This window comes from Lygodium microphyllum, chromosome 5 (assembly GCF_053477565.2).
Source record: "Lygodium microphyllum isolate KBCC chromosome 5, Lygodium_microphyllum_v1.1.10, whole genome shotgun sequence".
In the NCBI taxonomy this organism is placed as follows: domain Eukaryota; kingdom Viridiplantae; phylum Streptophyta; class Polypodiopsida; order Schizaeales; family Lygodiaceae; genus Lygodium; species Lygodium microphyllum.
In genome coordinates, this window is record NC_141139.1 from 19,700,633 (window position 1) to 19,722,251 (window position 21,619).

The window sequence follows — 21,619 nt, forward strand, 5'->3', positions numbered from 1 at the left end:
GCTGAGAATCAAATGATGAGTAGCTACAGCATGGTATGCACCCCAAGCTATGGTGGCCAAGAGTATTTATCCTCTTAGATGGTGGGAGGTTAAGACATCAAACACGTAATGTTGTAAAATGGAAAAAAGATGATTCACATGTTACATCTCCACCTTTTATACTTAACCCTAGGCTACCCTAGACTAAGGCATTTATGCTTTATTACACCAAGATGACTGTGATAAAGACAAAGGGAAACTATAGGGTAATGCTAAATCATTGGATGATTAGCACCTCACTAAATCTATTTTCAAGATTAAAGAGATTAATTAATTGGATCATAATTCAAATAACTACATATTGGCTATTTCTTCACTTGGTGCCACATAGTTATCTAGTGGTCAGTCGTTATTCTCTCAATGTTGGTTACTTTTAATTGGGGGGCTTTCTTCACATGACCCCACATCGCAGCTGGTCTTACACCTATTATGCTACTTTAGGTTATGTATGATTGGGAGATGATCATGTATATGATATTATTGGCATCAATGATGTTCACTTGCAATTTCCTATAGGTATTTCTTGTGTTTTGCATGGTGTACATCATGTCCTAGTTTTGACAAAAGCCTTATTTCTACTATACGATTGGATGATGCTAGTTGTCATGTTATTTTTGGTTATTCTGCTTGGAAAATCACTTGTGGCAACTTCATTTTTGCTACAGCCTCCAAATTTGGAAATCTTTGTCCCTTCCTTATTTCAAGATCTACAGATCATGTATTTGCCATCCCTTATTGATCTTCCTCATGTATCTCTGTGGCATCATCACCTTGGACACATGTCATTTAAAGGAATTAAAGTTTTGACTCATTTGCAATATATCCTATCCTTGGACTATTCTTGTTTTGATTCTTTTGATCATCACTTATATGGTAGATAAGCTTGTAATGCTCATAAAAAGTCTAGCTCTACATGCATGGGCAAGCTGTTGGCTCTTGTTCATTCTAATGTTTGTGATCCCATACCCTTCCCTAAGTGTTTTTTCATGTTTATTTATGGTTTTTCACATAACTTTTTGGTCAAAACCATAAGGTAAAAACCAAATATTCAAACTATTTTTCAGCATTTGGTTGACAAGTAGTTTGGGCATAGGCTAAAGTACTAAGATCAAATAATGGGAATCAAAACATATCATGTGCTTTTGAGTAGTTTTGTGATGATCAAATATTAAGTGCCAGTTGACTTCTCCCTATATCCCACCCTAGAATGGTGTTGTCAAGAACACGAATAGGATCATTCAGGTGAGGATCTATAGTATGCTCAATCATGCAAGCTTACCCCATATGTTTTGGATTGAAGCAGTTACTACTACAATTCTTTTGATTAATGGATCCCCATACATTGCTCTTGGTAGTAGAGTTACAAAAAGGAAGTATAGTCTTGTAAATCTCCTTTATATGCACACTTGAGTGTCTTTGGATATGAGGCATTCTACCATATTCCCAAAGACAAGTGCAAAAAGTTGGATCCCAACCAAAGTCTATTAAATTCTTCTTTCTTGGATATGATGACATAGGTGAAATGGACTATCATCTTTGGTATCCAAAGACTAGGAAATTAATCTACAGCCATGATGTTGTGTTTCATGAGGATAAGATGCCTTGAGCAAATGGTTGAGGTACACAAGATAATCTTTTAGGAGAAACCTCCTATTACTATAGAGCCATCCTTGCCATTCCACAACCTCCAATTATTGTTGATGCTCAAGTTGGCTAAGATCTACCTATCATGTAGGATATGATAGGATACAATGTACTAGATCCACATTTAGCTTTGTGATGCACTATTAGAGCCTCACATCCTTATGATTGTTATGAGCCCTCTATGGATTATGCCATGACGATAGACTTTGTTAAGCCCCTTACTTTGAGAAGGCTATGAGTAGAGGTGATAGTTCTTATTAGAAGTAAGCTATGAAGTTTAAGTTTAAATCATTGCAAAAAAATTATATTTGGGATTCGGTTTCCTTGCCTAGTGAATAACATGCATTGACATGCTAGTGGGTGTATAAGCTAAAGAGCATTCCTAGTTGCCTATAGTCAGTATATAAGACTCATTTGGTTACAAAAGGTTTTAAACAAGGAAATGGAGTTGGCTTTGATGAGATATTCTCTCTCATTACCAAAATGACCATGTTTTTCTTGGTTTTCGACTTTGTTGCATAGTTAGATCTAGACTTGTGTCAGATGGATGTTATGATGACTTTTCCACATGGAGACCTACATGAGGAAATTTATAAAAAATAAGCAAAGGGCTTTGTGGAAAAGGGAAGGAAAGATCTAGATGGTGTGAGTTGAGGAAGAGTCTTTATGGACTTAAGTAAACACCTAGGGAAGGGTATCATATGTTTAATGCCTTTATACATCCATGATGGTAGCCTTATTATTCCAATACTCTATGTTGATGATATGGTGATTACTGGGAGTGCTCATAATGAGATCTATGCTTTAAAGACTTAGCTCAATAGAAGCTTTGAGATGAAGAGTATGGGTCATGTGTCTCATATACTTGGCATGCATATTATGCACAATCACTCTGACTCCTCTACTTAGCACACAATAATGGGCCATATCAACACAATGGTTATCCCCTCAATATAATTCCATAAGATACCATAATCAACATTGACATTTTTAAAAGTGTGTAGATCACTATGTATTGCCACCACAACATCTTATCACACTTGTCACTTGTGGTTCTTATCCTTACCACCCCCACAAGGATTACCACTAAAAAGAAATAAGAGAAAATTTCATTATTATGATGGGGATCTCTTGCTTATGTTGGTGACCAATACGGGGTTCATAAACATGAAGGTCACCACCAAGTGTTAATGGGACATATCAATATGATGGTCACCTCCTCAACATAAGATACATAATCAAAATTGATGTTTTGAAAAGCCTAGAGATCACCACCTATCGCCACCCACAACATCATATCACACTTGACACTTGTGGTTATCACCCTCACCATCCACGAGAGTCACCCCTAAGTGATAGGAGGAAAATTCACTATTATGATGGGACTCTCTTGCTTGGTGGTGATCCATGTGGGGTTCACAGCATGAAAAGTTAGTAGTAAGTAATAATGAGTCATATTAATATGATGGTCACCTCCTCAACATAATTCTCCAATTTATCATGATCAACATTAACAAAAAGCCCAAAGATCACCACCCACAACATTGTGTCACACTTGGCACTTGTGGTTCTCACCCTTGCCACTCATGCGTAAGAGATAACTCTGCTATTGTGATGGGGGTCTCTTGCTTAGTGGTGCCCATGTGGGATTCACATCACATGAAGGTCACCACCAAGCAATAGCAGGTCATATCAACATGATGGTTATCTCCTCAACACTTTCCCAAGATACCATAATCAACACTGATATTTGTAAATGCCTAAAGATCAGAACCTATCACCATCCACAACATTATATCACACTTGAAAGTTCTGGTTCTCACCATTGCTACAAACAAGGGCCACAACCAAGCGATAGGAGGAAACTTCACTACTATGATGGGACTCTCTCACTTAGTGGTAACCCATGCGGGGTTCACATCACACACATGTTGAGATATCGAGCTCCACTCGTGATATGCCAGGGTGACCGTTGTGCATTTATGTCACCGACTTGTTAGTTGCGGATGCGGTTGGTACACCGCCCATGAATAATAGCTAGATGACAGCTATCCTTATCTACTCTAGTTCGTGGCTCAGTTAGTATGCCACCTTAGTTAGTTGAGTTTGGTTTGAGACCCATATATAGGGTTCTTCTATTTCTATATACTTGAGTTCTTTTTGGCTTACACAACTAAGAAGAGGAAAATTGTTTTCAGACTCCACCTTTGTGTGTATTCCCCCATTGTGCAAGCAAGAAAGCTACAAGTGAAACTCCTTCCTTCTCTCCCACAATCTTGACATGGTATCAGAGCCCTGTTCGTGGTAAGGAGCTCAAGAAAGAAAGACAAGTTCGCGGTGTTCTGGTAAGAGGACCGGTGTTGCTTTCATTTTTCTGTTTTGGGAGCAAGTCTCTGCAGGTAGCACAGCCGGAAAGTGCAAGAGTGCATTGTCTCAGATTGAGATGCCCTTCGCGGTGTAGCAAGAGGACAGTATATGCTGCGGGAGAAAGCTTTAGCCCTCGGTTGCTTTTTTTATAAATTTGAGGCCATTTCGGGGCCTGTTTTGGAGGCAGAAGTTTTCTGCATGCACTCAGGAAAAAGCCCTGTTTTATGCTGTGCGACCACTGTTCTACAGGTCGGTGAAACCACTGTTCTACAGGTCGGTGAAAAGTTACCATAGAAATTGCATCGTATGCTTGTGTGTAGAGACATTGGGAGTTACAGAATCATCCCTGTTGCTTGTTGATGCAAAATCGTCACTAGGAAGTGACTATGTGGTCAAATACCACTTTTCCCAGTTTTGCAGATTTGCCCTTGTGAGGGTGAAGCTGTGTTTTTTGCAGTGACAGAATTTTTTGCAGTGTTCTGTAATGGCGTCTGATTCTCTTTCACAGATTGTAACTGAAAAGCTTGATAAGAACAACTTCCAAGCATGGAAATTTAGAATGATGAATTTCCTTATGGGAAAAGGATATTGGGAATTTGTTGCAGGAAATGAAGAAGAACCAGTTCTTCTTGATGTTCCCAATCAACAACAAATGCAGGCATTTAAAGCATGACATGAGAGAGCCAAGAAAGTTATGTACTGGATGTCTATCAGTATTTCAGACTCTATGATTGTGCATATTCAGGATGCAAGTACGCCAAAGGAGGCATGGGATACTTTGTCAAAAATGTATAGCACAAATACACAAGCCAGGAAAATGCAGCTCAAGCAGGAGTTGCGTAATGTGCAAAGAGAAAGTATGAGCATCAATGACTACCACATGAAGGTGAAGAAGATTGCAGATGCACTTGCTTCCATTGTGTCGCCAGTGGAAGATGATGATTTAGTTTCTGTGACCTTGAATGGTCTAGGAAAGGATTACGCACAGTTCCAAACATCCATTTTCGTCTGTGAAAGATTTTCTGATTTTGAGGAGTTGATTGCTCTTCTAATTTCTGAGAAGCAGAGAAATGGTGGTGCATCTTCTTCAGGAGGAACTTCAAAAGAAGCTGTCTTCTACTCAAATGTTGGAAGAGGTAGAGGCAGAGGTAGAGGAGGCCGATCTGGAGGCCGTGGTAGAAATCAGAATATGCAACAAACTCAAGAAAATCAGTCCTATGGAGGAGGACGTGGTAACTCTAGAGGCAGGGGGAGCCAAAGAGGTCGTGGTGGATGGCAAAGAGGCCAAAATGCAAACAGTAATGTTGAATGCTATTAATGTGGTAAAATGGGTCATATGGCTAAAGACTGCTATAAAAAGTAGAATGACATCATGAATGGAAAATTGCAACAAGGGAATTATGCATCTTCTAGTAGACAGGGTGATGACAGAAATGAGCATTTGTTTATGGTGCAGCACATGAACAATTCTGTGACAAGTGCAGAAGAAAGCAACGATGTATGGTATGTTGACTCAGGTGCATCAAACCACATGACAGGTCATGCAGAATGGATGGAGGATGCAAGGAAAATGGAAAAACCAGGATTTGTGGAGACTGGTGATGATACTGCACATCCCATTGTGCAGATTGGAAAAATTCCTTTGTCTATGCAGGATGGGAAAAAGAAATACCTGTCCGATGTATTTCATGTCCTGAATATCACCAAAAATCTGGTTTCTGTTGGTCAAATGGTTGAGCAGGACTTGCAGGTCAGATTTAATCCTCATGGATGCTTTGTTGAGGATATCAAAAATAAAGGCCACTTGATAGCAAAAGGAAAGAAGAAGGGCAGAATGTTTACATTGGATGCAGACATGCCTGAATTGAGTGCAGCAATGTTTGCACATGGGACCGGTGTAGTTGCAGATATTGACATCTGGCATAAATGCAATGGTCATGTTAATATACAGCGACTTAAATCAATGCAGGCCTAAAATATTGTTGCAGGATTGCCTAAATTCAAGGTTGCAGAAATGCATAAGGTATGTGAAGCCTGTCAGTTTGGAAAACAGTCAAGGAAACCATTTCCTAGACATGTTCAAGAGAGTAAGAAGCCATTGGAATTAATCCACTCTGATGTGTGGACCACTAAATCTGCATCTCTTGGAGGCTGTCATTATTTTGTCACTTTTATTGATGACTATAGCATACAAATTTGGGTGTATTTTATGAAAAAGAAAAGTAAAGTGTTTGGGAATTTCAAAACTCTTAAAGCTATGGTTGAAAAAGAAACAGGCCTGCAAATAAAATGCCTAAGGTCAGATGGAGGGGGAGAGTACCCCTCAAATGAGTTTGCAAGGTTTCTGCAGGAGCATGGCATAAAGCAGCAATATTCATGCAGTCATACCCCACAACAAAATGGAATTGCAGAAAGGAAAAACAGGCATATTAGAGAGGTATCTCGTGCCATGCTCAATGAAAAAGACCTGCCAGATTTTTATTGGGCTGAGGCAGTTGCTACAGCAGTCTACATAATGAACAGGACTCCCACTGCAGCAATACATGGGATGACTCCAGAGGAGAGGTATACTGGTAGGAAACCAGATATTTCTCATTTGAAAATTTTTTGTTGCATTGCCTATGTTCATGTGCCAGATGAGTTGAGATCCAAGTTGGATCCAAAAGCTGAGAAGTGCATCTTTATTGGTTACTCTTTGTAGCAGAAAGGGTATAGGTGCTATAACCCTTCTACTCGTAAGTTTACAGTGAGCAGAGATGTTGTTTTTTATGAGATGAGTAGCTGGTATAAACCAGTAAATGTGATTGATAATGTAGATGCACAAAATGGTAATGCTGCACAGAATTCACAGCAGCAGTCACAAGATATTAGTGGACCAGGAGCGTCCTCTAGTAGTGGTTCACATTCTTCACCATGGACAGGCAGATTGAGATCAGGAGAATCTTCTCAAAGCAATGCGGATAGTGGTATGCAGGTATCACGAAAAGGAAAAGAGAAGGTAGATCAGCCCATGTTTGATGTGAATACAGGTCAGTCTTATGTGGATGGTGAATCCAGTGGCTCAGAACAGAGCATTGATGATGAGTTGGGTATTCCTTCTATTGTTACACCTGGAGTAAGGAAGACCAGGGATGTTTTGAGAGCACCTGGGAGTGAACCTACTTTGCGTAGGTCTACTAGAGCTAGGTATCCTGTGGATAGGCTGAAATATGATGGATTTACAGCCATTCACTATGCATATATGGTCAAAGTGATATAGGAACCAGAACCCACTTCTTTTGAGTAAGCCATGGGAAAAGAAAAATGGGAGAAAGCCATGGATGAAGAAATGGATGCCTTGGAAGCAAATGATACATGGGAATTGGTACATTTGCCTAAAGATAAGCATGCAATTGGTTGTAAGTGGGATTATAAGGTGAAACACAATGCAGATGGCTCTGTGAATAGATACAAGGCAAGATTAGTAGTCAAGGGGTATGCACAAACATATGGCATTGATTATGAAGAAACATTCAATCCAGTTGCAAGGATGGCAACCGTAAGAGCAGCCATTGCTATGGTTGCATCAAAGGAATGGTCTTTACATCAGATGGATGTAAAGAATGCCTTCTTGCATGGTGATTTGCAAGAAGAGGTATATATGGAGCATCCACCGGGTTATGTGCATGCTGTTCATCCTGAGTTTGTTTGCAGGTTGAAGAAAGCATTGTATGGCTTGAACCAAGCACCTAGAGCATGGTCTGACAAGATAGGACAGTATCTTGTCACTATTGGCTTTCAGATTTCCAAGGCAGATTGCTCACTTTATGTGAGAAAAACAGAGAAAGGATTTATGCTACTTGTCATTTATGTTGATGATTTGATTATGACATGTGACAATGATGAAGATATCCTTCATGTGAAAATACTATTGAAGCAGAAGTTTGAGATGAAGGATTTGGGAGAGCTGCGTTATTTCTTGGGCATTGAGGTGATTAGATCACCAAGTGGGATACGGCTCTTGCAGAGGCAATATGGATTGGACATGCTGTCCAAATATGGGATGACAGGCTGTAAGCCTATTTCAGTTCCTTTGGAGCAAAATGTGAAGCTGAGCGTAGATGCTGGTGAGCTTCTAGAAGACCCTACTATGTACAGACGCATGGTAGGAAGTTTGATTTATATGACTATTACCAGGCCAGATTTGAGCTATGCTGTTGGATTGGTAAGTCAGTTTATGCAGGCTCCAAGGAAACCACATTTAGATGTGGCTAGACGCATACTTAGGTATGTGAAGTCCACATTGCAGTATGGACTATTTTATGAGATTGGGGTTCAGATACAGTTGCATGGATACACTGATGCTGATTGGGTTGGTAGTATTTCTGATAGACAATCTACTAGTGGATATGTGTTCTCTTTTGGGAGTGCTGCAGTCACTTGAGCAGCAAGAAATAGCCTACAGTTGCCTTGTTGAGCACAGAGGCTGAGTAGAGGGGCGCAGCAATGGCTGCATGTGAGGTAGCTTGGTTGCATAAGCTACTTTATGATATGCATCAGCCTACAGATGGGCCAGTTGTCATTTATTGTGACAATATGAGTAGTATACACTTGGAAAATAACCCAGTATATCATGCTAGAACAAAGCACATTGAGGTGCATTATCACTATGTGCGGGAGAGGGTTTTACTAGGTCTTATTGATCTAGTTTATGTCAGCACAGAGGATCAGATAGCTAACATATTCACGAAGGCATTGGTGTAGAGAAGCTGCGCAAGTTCAGAGACCTGCTTGGTGTACAAGAATTGGGATTGAGCTCGAGGGGGAGTGTTGAGATATCGAGCTCCACTCGTGATATGCCAAGGTGACCGTTGTGCATTTATGTCACCGACTTGTTAGTTGCAGATGCGGTTGGTACACCGCCCATGAATAATAGCTAGATGACAGCTATCCTTATCTACTCTAGTTCGTGGCTCTGTTAGTATGCCACCTTAGTTAGTTGAGTTTGGTTTGAGACCCATATATAGGGTTCTTCTATTTCTATGTACTTGAGTTCTTTTTGGCTTACACAACTAAGAAGAGGAAAACTGTTTTCAGCCTCCACGTTTGTATGTATTCCCCCATTGTGCAAGCAAGAAAGCTACAAGTGAGACTCCTTCCTTCTCTCCCACAATCTTGACAACACCAACTAGAACAACTCATACATTTGGCCTTTCAAGTTGATATGAACAATTTTCCATCAAAATGAAGAAATTGTCACCACTTAAGTCATCTTCAACATCATACATCGGATGTTGCCTATAGTAGACTAGTGGGGGTAGGGATCTTCAATCCACCCTTGAAGCTAAGCCTCAATGGTATCCATTAGATATGATGGCCTACCATAGGGCTCAAACTTTGACCCATAGAAAGGAATAGCTAAGTAGTTTTTATATTCATTCTTTAGAGACTTGTAGTGACTATCCTCCAAGAGTATAATGTTGTTGGTATCACACTAAGGGTGTTTTTTCTACTCTTTTCACAAGCATTTTTCAATGTTACTCATTAATACAAGGGATATGGCAAAAACTCTTTTGCCATACTTCATAATCTTCTTGAGAGAATACATCTATTCATACAAAAATAGAAACACAAGGCTTAATCAATAAGAAGAATGCATAAGGACATAGAAATACTGACGGCCTCCAAGTAGCTTTACATGTAAATTTTTTTTCGTTGATTAGTGTGTAGGGGAAGCATGTATACAAAATTTGAATTAGCTTTGGCTTCCTTGTAATAGATTCAAACCACGATATACCTGCTTTGGCTTTCAATGCCAATATAAACTTTTTGTCTTAGGCCTTACCATAGAGTAACAATCCTCACTAACCTGAACTAGTTTGGACCCCTTCAATAGCTAGTCATGTTTAAAAGATTCTTTTGATTCTTTCAAGAGCACTATGTTGAAATCAAATATTATCAATCTACGCTTGGTTATAGGAACATCATCTTAAAGCTTACTTTCTATGGTAGAATCCTCTTCGAGCCACCAAGCTCTTGTGGCTACAAAATAAGTTTACAAATTAGATATGTGCAAGAGACTAAACAAATAGCTGAACTTAAAAGTGGCCGAGTTACACATTATATTCACATGGTCTCTGGTCATATTTAGGAATCATAGTGGGCTCCCCTTCTCCCTCTAGCTCCCCCTTCTACTCTCTAGAGACAAGAATCGTAGTGGGCTTCTCCTCTCCCTCCAGCTCCCCTTTCTGTTCTTCATAGAACAACAAGCTCAGTGAGTATTTCTATGTATATTTCTACATCACCTTTGGTCATTGCTAGGTTTAGGGTCCCCTAGCACCTCTTCCTTGACATTACTAGAGTCATGTCTAAGACCCTTCTAGTCCTTATCTGTAACATGGTTGTCTGCATATGCCATATTAGCCTCACAATCTACAAAGTTTAACAAGATGACTCATTATAAATAAGAAAAAGAAGAATAAGACAAAAAATATGAAAAAGAAGCAAATAGGTATCCTTTGTGAGCCCAACTCTTAGCCACTTTCAAGATTCGATGATTGCATCCAGCTTTCATACAAGTGTCATTTGTCATGAGAGTGATAGCAAAACATAGGGAGTGGTACTAGTACTTGTAGGAAAACATGAAAGAACCCACCACATAAGTAGAGTCTAATAACTCCCCACAAGCAACACAAGTCTGCAAAACATGGATTGTGTTGCCTTCATTGTGACAACTCGAGGTTTGGGAAAAAATGTGAGCATTTTTCCTCCCTCCAATTCTATAATCAAAATTTTAAGAAAATCACTCTAGGCTTGAGCCTCTGACTGTCAACCATGAGCAAATCACATTTTATCTATAGGAGTAACATAAAAATGTCGTTACTAAAGAGTAGCAAACAATATCAATATGATTAAAAAGCACCAAAAGATAAATCAAAATGTATTAAAATACACAAAATATATATCAAAATGTTTAAAATATATCAAAATGCACAAATATTTGGGTACAAAATGCATTATAATATATACAATAAAAGTGTGAAAAAGTATCAAATAGTACCAAGAAGTGCCAATTAATATTTGATATTCAAAAATAAAAAGGACCAAACAATACCAAAAATACCAAAAAGTACCAAGCAAAGAGGGATCCCCTGCCAAAAGCGATAGATGCCCCTCCAAAAAAGATCACATGAGGATCACCACCAAGTAATGGGAAGCCCTCTACCAAGGGATGGCGAGTTCGTATGAGGATCACCACCAAGAAATGGGGGGTTCTTCACTTAGTGATGGTGAGTACTAAATATTATATGATATTCAAAAAATATCAAATAGTACCAAAACTATCAAAAAAGTACCAAACAATGGGGATCTTCCCTCAAGTGATGGGGAGCCGTTTGCCCCCTGATAGGGGATGTCAAATAATATTTGATATTTAAAAATAAAAAGTACCAAAAATACCAAAAAATGTATCAAAAGATAGAGATCCTCTGTCAAGTGGTAGAGGGTCCTCTGAAAAAGATCACATAATGTAACGTACCCACCTATTGTCCAATCACATTTTTAGCAATCCATCAAGAGATGGAATCTAAGCGACGCTACCCGACCCTCCCATGGAATGTTATGGGGTTTCTCACCTAGGGTTTCTCGAGTCTACCTCACAACGGAATGTTCACGGCGGAACCCACTATATCGACTTGAAGTTTTGTTCCCTAGTAGTCAAGGTCTCTTGACAACTTTCTAACATCGAGTCTTGGACATCCTACTTTACGTAGAGATACCCAAGTTGAAGCAGACCCATGCTGCACTTGGTTCAAATAGAATGGAAAACGAGAGGGATGTACTGCTCAACCTCTCTATCCATAGGGCATAGTCCCATTCCAATCCCCTAAAACGCATGAATCGGGGTTCTAACCTCACAATTCCTAAGAGTCAGACAGCGATACAACCTTGTGAGAAGCCTCCCAATTATCTGGGACCACCGGACCTGTTGCAGGTTCCGCCCACCCACTTCTCTTGATAGGCATTCTTGATTTATTTAATTACATCCTATCACATTTATATGTGACAATTAAAATCAGCTTCCTTAATTAAGCCTTTTAGGAAACAAGGTTTGTTCACATAACTTATAGCACTGATACAAAAACAGAGCAAGGAGTCCTTTTAACAAACAAGTTCCTTAACTTAACTTCAAGCTAATCTTTTCCTCTTGCCCATATAGGAGAAATTATATGTCCCTTCTGTCCTGGCTTGGGCTTCGTTTGTGGTCTTCTACGATATTTGTAAGTCCAAAGCCCATCCTTGGCATTGTCTCCTGACCTTGTTTCAAGCATGGCCTCACTCACTGGTTCTCTCTGTTCAACCTGTGCTTGTGTATCAACTCTTTTAACAAGTCCTTGCTCTCATTACTAGGCTTTCCTATTATGTCAACACCTTCCTTGCCTTTTCCTCAAGGTTCAATGAGGTCACCCTTGCTAAAGGTTGTGACTATCCTCACACTCGGTAGTGTCAAGTGTATCCTCTATGCTACATAATAGGCCTCATACTTGGTCGCCCTTTTGAAGGGTCTTCCTAAGAGGGTTTCCTTTCTGCACTTAGCACTATTTTGAGGAACATGAAATAGGATAGGTAAGCTCTCAGTTTCAATTGTCGCGAGGATTTTGCACTTCCCTATAAGATCTTGTGGGTGTACCCCGTAAGGACTAAGAGTTGCATTAGTCGGTGTGAGCTGTGGTTGGCCTAGTAGGGTCCATGCTTCATAGGTTAAGATATTAAAATCTGCTCCTTCATCGATCAGAGCATCGATAGTGTACTCTCTTTTCGCAGTGAGTTTGACCCTAAGATAAGCAAGTGGTACTATATCTTCGTCTTCCAGGTCTTGGCTTGTAAATTTAAGCCTTCTGACAAATGCCCTTGAGTCCCCAACTGCACGACCAAATGTGGACTCTCCACTAATGTCTTGGATCGTTTGTGTAGTGCTATTCAAGGTGCATCTATCATTAGGACTGTCATATCTAGTCATCTTCGCAATTGTAGCTTGATGTTGTTGCTTTCTGCCTTGACTAGATGCAATCCGAATGCAACACATACGTGTTTTTGCAGTGTGGCCTTTTTGCCCTTGTTGGCTAGATTGGCCCATTGAGGTTCTAGGGTCTCTGTATGTCTTTGTTCCGGTATGGGATTTTGGTTGCTCTTTTGCAAGTGAGAATCCATGCTCGTGTAGAGCCATTACTACAGTAGGGTCTAATTTGCAGGCCTTTTCATGGCGCGCATTTTCTCTCCAACCTACTTGGGGGAGGTGTGGAGGGGACAGAGGCCCCTCTATAGGGTCCGGGGGGGGGGGGGAGGCAGTCCCCCGGCTTGCAGGGCCGTTACGTAAATGCCATGCACAATTTGAAGGACTGTTCATAGCCAAATTTTGAACTAATTGCTCTAAATTTTAGCCCAGTGATCGATCTATGATATGGTTTCGGCTCTATATGGTCTCTCGGTTAGTTTCAGGGTCTATAGGCTAGAATTTGAAAAAAATCCAAATTTGGCTCAACAAGTTCAAATTGCAAGGGCCGAATGCCCGATTCGACCCATCCAAGGGCTGAGGGCCGAATGAGAAAGGGCCGAATGTAACTAGTCTGAATGTCAAATTCAGCCAGTCAGACTGTGGTTGTCCGAGGGTCGAGTGGGCCGAGGGTCGAGTCAAATGGGCTAAGGGCCGAATGGTAAATTCGGTCCGAATGTTAACTTGTCCAAGTGGGGTCGGGCCGAGTTGGCAGGGCTGACGGCCAAATTTCAAAGTTGGTTCAAATGCTTTACTCGGACGGGTCAAGTGAAAGGCGTCCAAGTGTAGTTGGTCGAGGGCCAAATGGCCGAGTGGTCCAAGGGTCGATTCTGGGACTCGGCCCAGAATCGTCGTCACTCAGATGGGCTGAGTGCGACACGATTTTTTGCCGAGACTCATATAGGGGAAGGTGTGGAAATATCTGGGTTGGGCAAATAACTCCTAGATTACTAGATTGAGGTAGATCCATGCGATAAAGCTCTCTCCCTCTCTCCTGCTCTCCTGAAACCTTGCAATGCAAAATGTGGCCTGTCTTGCCACTCCTGGCCCCTTATCACCCTGCCCAGACCTGCACTCACCTTAGTCTTGCTCACTTCACCAACATTTAACCCAAATGAGAGTAGAGTTTTGAACCTGGTATGTGCCTAAAATATGCCAAAAAATCTGAAATTTAGGGGAAAAATATTTAACATCGAAGGCAACGGCTGCAGCAGCTAGGACGATTTTAAGCACCAAGTGAAAGACGGCTTTTAAAAGACGCTCGAGCAACACTTGTGGATTTTTGATAATTTTTTCGACGGCCATATGGTTTGCCAAGAGCTGCCAGTCAGTGGGGGATGTCGAGACGAATGCGCAGGATTTTTCAGAGGTTGAAATGGAGCCCAGACGAGAAAGAGGCCAGAAATTGGCCAAGATTCGAAGAGGTGGACAAAATTTAGGACCAAAGGGGGGGTGCCCTTTGGGAATTTTAACCCCCCCACCCCCATCCCCCCCCCTCCCCCCCTCAAATTTTTGGAAAAAAATGTGAAGGAAGAAACGTGGAGGACATGGCGTGAACAGGGCGGTGAAAAATGCGCCCTCCCCCCTCATGATCATGATGTCAGGCTGTAAAGAAGCCATAGAACCAACAATACCCGGCAACACCTCCCTCTTGGCTAACACTATCATCAGTCTTCGCGCGAGATATGGCTGTCCGGATGAAGAGATCAAAATCTAGTCTTTCTCTCTCCTCCCTCTCTCTCTTCTCTATGGGCTATTCATGTGCACCATCTTGAAGGAGGAACCGAGAAGGGGAATGAAGGAAATGGTGATGGAGATTGATGGAGATGCTGAAGATTGATGTACAGCATTGAATTGAGAGCAATGAAAGCTCCGTTTTCTAGCTATGTAGTCATTCAAGGCATCTCAGGTTACGTAAAAACACGGTATGACCATTTTTATGAAGAAAATGAAGGATTTTTTATAGTTTATGATTATAATTATGTTCATATTGAATGAAAATTTGTGTGAGTGTTGATTGCATCATGATTAATTGCTTTTTATAAAAAAAAAATATTTTTCAATGATTTACATGTTCTATTTAATTCCCGTAAACCCGAAATGCGGTTTTTAAGCGGTAAAATGATAGTTTTTCCGTTTCGGGTGGGTGAAGGTGTTCCCATGGGGAAAAATGGAAGATGAATTGAACGTTAGTATGTTGAAGTGATTGGAACAATAAAAATAAAAAATAGCATATTTTATTGCCAAATAAATCAAGAAAATGGAAAAAATAAGGGGAAAAATAGAAATACGTCCTGGAAAAATAAGGAAAAATATAATGATTGTTTGTGGATGTATGGTAGTGGCAAAGCATGAGGTTTAGCCTCAGTTTGCGCTATCTCCTTATCAAAGTTTGTGATCTACCACTTTTTATACATCAAAACATGATAAAATGAACCTCTACACCTATGCAATGAAAGCAATACCTAAACGTAGGGGGTTGGGATGTTTGAATGGTGTGATTTGCGTGCTGATTCTCACTGATTTTCTGATGCATATCATGACATAAAGTTCGTGGTATGTTAATTAATAGGATAGTAGCACGAGTATTGTCTCGGTGCTATTCTTACATCGCCGCAACGGGTTAGTAAATGCATTGGAAAGCCTGGTTGTGCACCACGTGTTTCTGATTTAAAATTATGTTTGAGCACTTTAGGATCATTCACTTTTGCATATGCATGTTAACCATGGTATCGGAATAAAAAGGACTGGATGCATAGCACTTGTTTTTTCAATGACAATGACCCACGCTTGAGTGTGGAAAGGCATCCTAAGCCGTAGGATAGACGTTCGTTTCTTGGGATTATTTGGTAAGGACACATAGTATCTCCTGGAATACTTTCAAAATGAAAGAGTGGAATTTGTTCGTTTGTTCTATATGTTGAGTAGCGCATCAAGGGGCTAATCCCTGCGATGTAGGAGAGCTGCAGTGGGGCCGTGGTAATTCCAGCGAGAGGTTGCCTCCCATGTATGTGATTATCGTGGTATTTATTGCTAATATATAAGGGTTCTCCCTCTGTAGAGTTTATAGAAAGGGAAACGTTGGACTACAAAACTATAAACGCATAGATTAGGCTTTAGGACAGTTCATCCTTTAGTAGAAGATAGACGCTCCTGATCCATGAGGCCATGAGGGTGTGTTTGTCTGTCATGAGCATGAGGTCCGGCTAGTGCCATAGCCAGTGTCGGCCCATTTGAGGTCCCATCAGTGGTGCGTCTACCGGGAGCTACCGACAAGTGGTGATTCTTGAATCTAGGGTTTTTAGGGACCAAAAAGTTGGTTTATGTCGTCTGACAAGGACCGTCAAGCTGAAATATAAAAAGTAGAACGTGCTGATAGGGCTAGACAGCGGTTGGAGATTGGAAGTCGCTATTCTCCTCAAAGGAGTAGCCCGATACGCATAAGAGGCAGTGGTCCTAGTAACCCAACTTCTGCACATAGTCCTTTAGGTGCAGGAGGAAGTGTAAGTTCTTCCTCTCCTCCACCAAGTCAACCCACTTCAAGTGGGGGTGTGATCCCATCAGTCCAAACTCCTATTGTCAATCTGATTGTCGTCATGGCGCAACCCATTGCAATTCCTACAGGGCGGATCTGCCAGCTTTTGGAGTTCCTTTGCCCATTTTTAATGGGTTAGCCGAAGAAGATGCAGAGTTTCACATTTGTGAATTCCAAAGATTAATGTTTAATTACCTCATCCAAGATGAGGGACATCTTATGATGTTCTTTAACATGACATTAAAAGGAAGGGCTGCAGTATGGTATCATAACATAGAGACTGGAACCATCACCACAATCGACCAATTTTATGTAGCTTTTTGAGGAGAATATGCCCCTGAAAGAGGTGGCCAATACTGGTTGCGTGTTTTGAATGTAACACGCCAAGACCCCCATGAGAATGTGAAAACATATGCTAAGAAGCTTAAGGAAGTATTTCGTAAGTTACGAACTTACATCCCTATTCCGTCGGCTGCCCAATTGCAATACTTCTTGCATGGATTGGATTTCAATATTCAGGTACAATTGAGTAGTGTGGATTTGGCTGATATAGACACCGCCATCACGCGGGCAGAAGGAGTAGAGTCACGACTACAAACGGCCTACTCCTCTCGAATAAATCTTAATGCGGGTCTAGTTCCTGGAGGAAATTTACCATTTATAAATGGAAGTCAAGGGATGTCTATGAATAACCGTGATGGGAGAGGAAGCATGGTTCAAAATGTACCTTTGCTGCTAGCTCCTCCTAGTGTGACCATGCCTATGGCTAGTCAGTTAGCTCCACCAAATGTTGGAGGCCAAGTTTTGAACCCTAATGTTGTTCTTGTGAGTCAACAACCAATGCCCAATCAAATTGTTAGGCCAATGGAACGACGGAGAGACGATCAAGGCTATGAGTCGAGTGCCTCTAATGTCCTTGGCAAAGTTAAGGATATGATGAAGCACTACACTGATATGATTTCTGAAAAATATCGGCAAATAGCTGTTGACGTCAATTTCCTAAAGAAGCAGCAGAATTTGATAGGGAGTCGACGCCTTGAAGAGGGTGGTCCCTCAAGATTCAGCTATAAGTGGTGTGGCGGACAACATTTCCCTAGAAACTGTCCAAATGTGAAATGTGATATTTGTGGGAAGTCAGGCCATTTAGCCGCTACCTGTTGGAGTAAGATTAGTTCCCTCCAACAAGGGAGTAAACAGCCGGGTCCAATTAATCATAGAGCGCAAGGTAATAACCTCCAGCAAAATGATGGACCAAGACAAATACTGCAAAGGGGAAATACCACTATAGAGGAGTTGCCACAAGGTAATGGAGTTAGCCTTATCGAGGCTGTACGCGTCAATGCCGCTGAAACCTCTAACATACGAGCCATGACAAGAGGCCAAAAGGCTAAAGAGGGTGATAAAGATAATGCAAAACCAGTCGAGGAAAACCCTAAGCAAGGGGATAAGGGGACGCAAGTCCTGAATCTTGGCATGGAAGGTGGACCTCTAAGGCTTGTTGATAGAAAAGTCGATCCTAAGAAGGATGAGGAAGTGCCAAGAAAGAAGGAAAGAGCCAAAAAAGAAGCACCAAAGCCAGTCCCGAGACCAAAAGAAAGGATGGTTTGGCGAGAAAAGAGAGCGTTGGCTACCTATCATGATTTTGATTTAGCAAGTTCTCTTTGAGAAGTCAAACCAGATGTAAACCTCTTACAGTTGATTATATTATCTCCAAGAGTATGCAAGGAATTCAAGAAGATCCTGTGTATTGGGTATATTGTAGAACCTTTGGGCATAACACGAGTAGGGGAAGATTGGTTTGATCATGCTGAAAAGAATTGCCCTAGGGTTCCAACATACGTGGATAGAATATTAGTGGAGCATGCTATCGTAGACATTGGGTTCTCCGTCAATATCATGAGTTCAGAGTTGATGGAGAGGTTGGGTCTAGGCATCCAAAAAGATAGCTCCACCCTTCTTAGAATGGCTGATGATAGTCTAAGGCAACCAGAAGGTTGCATTACTAAAGTCCATGTTATAGTTGCAAGTGTAGAATGCTTCTTGGACTTTAGGGTAATAAGATTTGCAGGACATCCTAGCTATCGAGTCTTGCTAGGCAGGCCTTGGATTTTATGAACAGACTATCAAGTCGATATATCCACCGGTCGAGTGGTTCTAGGTAGAGTTGCTAATCGAGTAATAGTCGATGCTTACCCTGAGTCTCCTCAGAGTGAGAGAGCTCCTTTATCCTCTACTGAATTAGAAACAACAGATGATCCATTTGGTAGCGAGACATCATCTAGTGATGAATCTAAAGAGGGGTCCACTATAGAGGATATTTATCAGATAACTCTAAATGAGCCAATAGAGCCGCAAGATAGGATAAGAGACATGGATGTGATTGAGTTGGACCTTGGCACGCCGAATGATTCGTGGCCAATTAAATTAGGTTCCATGCTCAGTTCAGCAGAAAGGGAGGACTATGTGTCCTTGATTCAAGAAATCCATGACATCTTTGCTTGGAGTTATGACCATTCCTCCCAGCTTGGCTGTTCATACTATTTCTGTAAAAGAAGGTAGTCATCCTGTACGTTAGAAGGTAAGGCATATGCCTTTTGAATTGAGGGACGGGTTGTTTGAGGAGTTACAGAAGTTACGGAAAGCTGGTTTAATCTTCCCTGTACAACACACAGAATGGTGTTCACCAGTTGTCATCAAGAAAAAGAAAAATGACTATGTGTAGATTTTAGAGAGCTGAATAAGCAGACGGTTAAGGATTACTACATGTTGCCATTTATTGACCAGATTTTGGATCAATTAGTAGGTAGGGAAATATATTCGTTTATGGATTGCTTTGCGGGATACAACCAGATGGCAATTGCAGAAGAGGACAAGTTGAAAATGACTTTCATTACTGTCTTTGGTACTTTTGCATACCATGTGATGGCCTTTGGTTTGTGCAATGCACCTAGATCATGGCAACGAACAGCAAACAAGACCTTTGGTGACATCTCCCTAGATGAGTTGAAAGTATTTATCGATGACCTAGGGGTAGCCACTGTAAGGGAAAGGATGTTGATTATTTTAAGAAAGTGCTTTGAGTACTGCAGACAATTTTGTATCGCTCTTAACCCACGAAAGTGTGTTTTTGGAGTGCCTTATGGGCTATTGCTAGGCCATGTGGTCAGTTTAGTAGGAATCGCAACTAACCCTGAAAAGATCAAGGTTATAGTCGCTATGAGTCCACCACGCACTGTGAAAGAGGTACATAGCTTTTTGTCATCGATAGGGTACTATCGGAGGTTTATAAATGCCTTGGCAGAAAGGATGTTGCCATTAACAAACTTATTATCCTTTAGCTGTCTATTTGTATGGAGTGACCCTTGTAAGGTAGCTTTTGAGGATGTGAAACAGGAGCTAATAAAAGCATCATTTTTAAAAGAACCTAAAAGAGGCGAGGTATTTTACATATTTTCAGCAGCCACCATGCATAGTATCAGCTGCTGTTTAGCTCAAATTTGGGAGGAAAAGTGGTATCATCTGATAGCTTTTGCTAGTCGAAAATTGGGCATATCAGAAATTAACTACACCTACATGGAGAAGTTGTGCCTTGTGATGGTCTTTGTGACTAAAAACTTTAGGCCCTACATCCTCTATGAGAAGGTAGTATTTTATACGAAGGCGGAAGGGCTTAGATTGCTTATGAACAAGCTGCAACCGCCTGATCGTCTGGCAAAGTGGTTCATCACTTTGCAGGAGTTCGATTATGAGATTAAGAGTAAGCCACCGAGGTTGTAGGGGATTGTGGAATGCCTTGTGGACTTTGGGGAGCCAAAAGAGACTTTGGCTGAAGGAAGTGATATTGAAGAAATGTTTAAAATTGATACAGCTTCTATTCCATCTTAGTATGCTGCTATCACGCATTATCTATCAACGGGAGAGATTGGAGCTGGTTTATCAAAATCAGAAAAGAGGAAAATCCAACAACAGGCTTTCAAGTTTTCCTTGATCGCAGGAACACTATATCGGCAGGGTGTTGATGATATCTATCGCCGATGTGTGATGCCTGACGAGGTTCCTTTCATCTTGGAAGAGTGCCATGACTCTGCATGTGGAGGGCACTTTGTTGGAGGACTGACGACACAGAAAGCTTTAAGAGATGGATATTGATGGCCGTCCATCTTCCAAGATTCCTTTGAGTACGTTAAGAGATGTGATACATGTCAAAGACATGATAGCAGAGAGAATAGGAAACGTCTACTTATGCCTATGATGTCTATCCTTCCATTTGAGAAGTGGGGCATTGACTTTGTGGGTCCTATCACCTCGTCGTCTACTACTCAGAAGAGATACACTAAAGTAGCAATTGATTATTTTACAAAATGGTCAAAAGTGTGGGCGACAAGGCAGAACAATGCAAAAGAGACTGCAAGTTTCGTTTTAGAGCAGATTATCTGCCGTTTCGGTCCACAGAAGGAACTAGTGTCAGACTATGGAACTCACTTTTTGAATAAAGTGATCAAAAGCCTGACTGAAGCTTGGCAAATCAAGCACAATAAAACGACCCCCTATAATCCGCAAGCCAACGGGAAAGTCGAAAGTACTAATAAGCAACTTGTGGGTATCTTATCTAGGATAGTCTGTGAGAAGAAACGAGACAGGGACAGGAAGTTGTATGTGGCAGTATGGGTGTGCAATACAACGTTCAAGCGAGCTACTGCCCATACTCCATTTAAATTAGTTTATGGGGAAGAGTGTGTGTTACCCCTTGAAATCGAGTTACCAACCATACGATTTGCAATTAACCACTCTTTGGGAGATGAGGATGCACTCTTTGAATGTTTCACGACCATAGCTCACCTGGATGAACTGAAATTGCAGAGCTTATTATAGCAGGAGATAGCTAAACATCGGATGAAGTAGTTGCACGACCTTAAAGCAAAGAAGTATACCTTTAAAAAATGGCAATTAGTTTTGTACTACGATGCGCGTAGGGAGCTGTTTCCAGGGAAGCTGGAACCTAG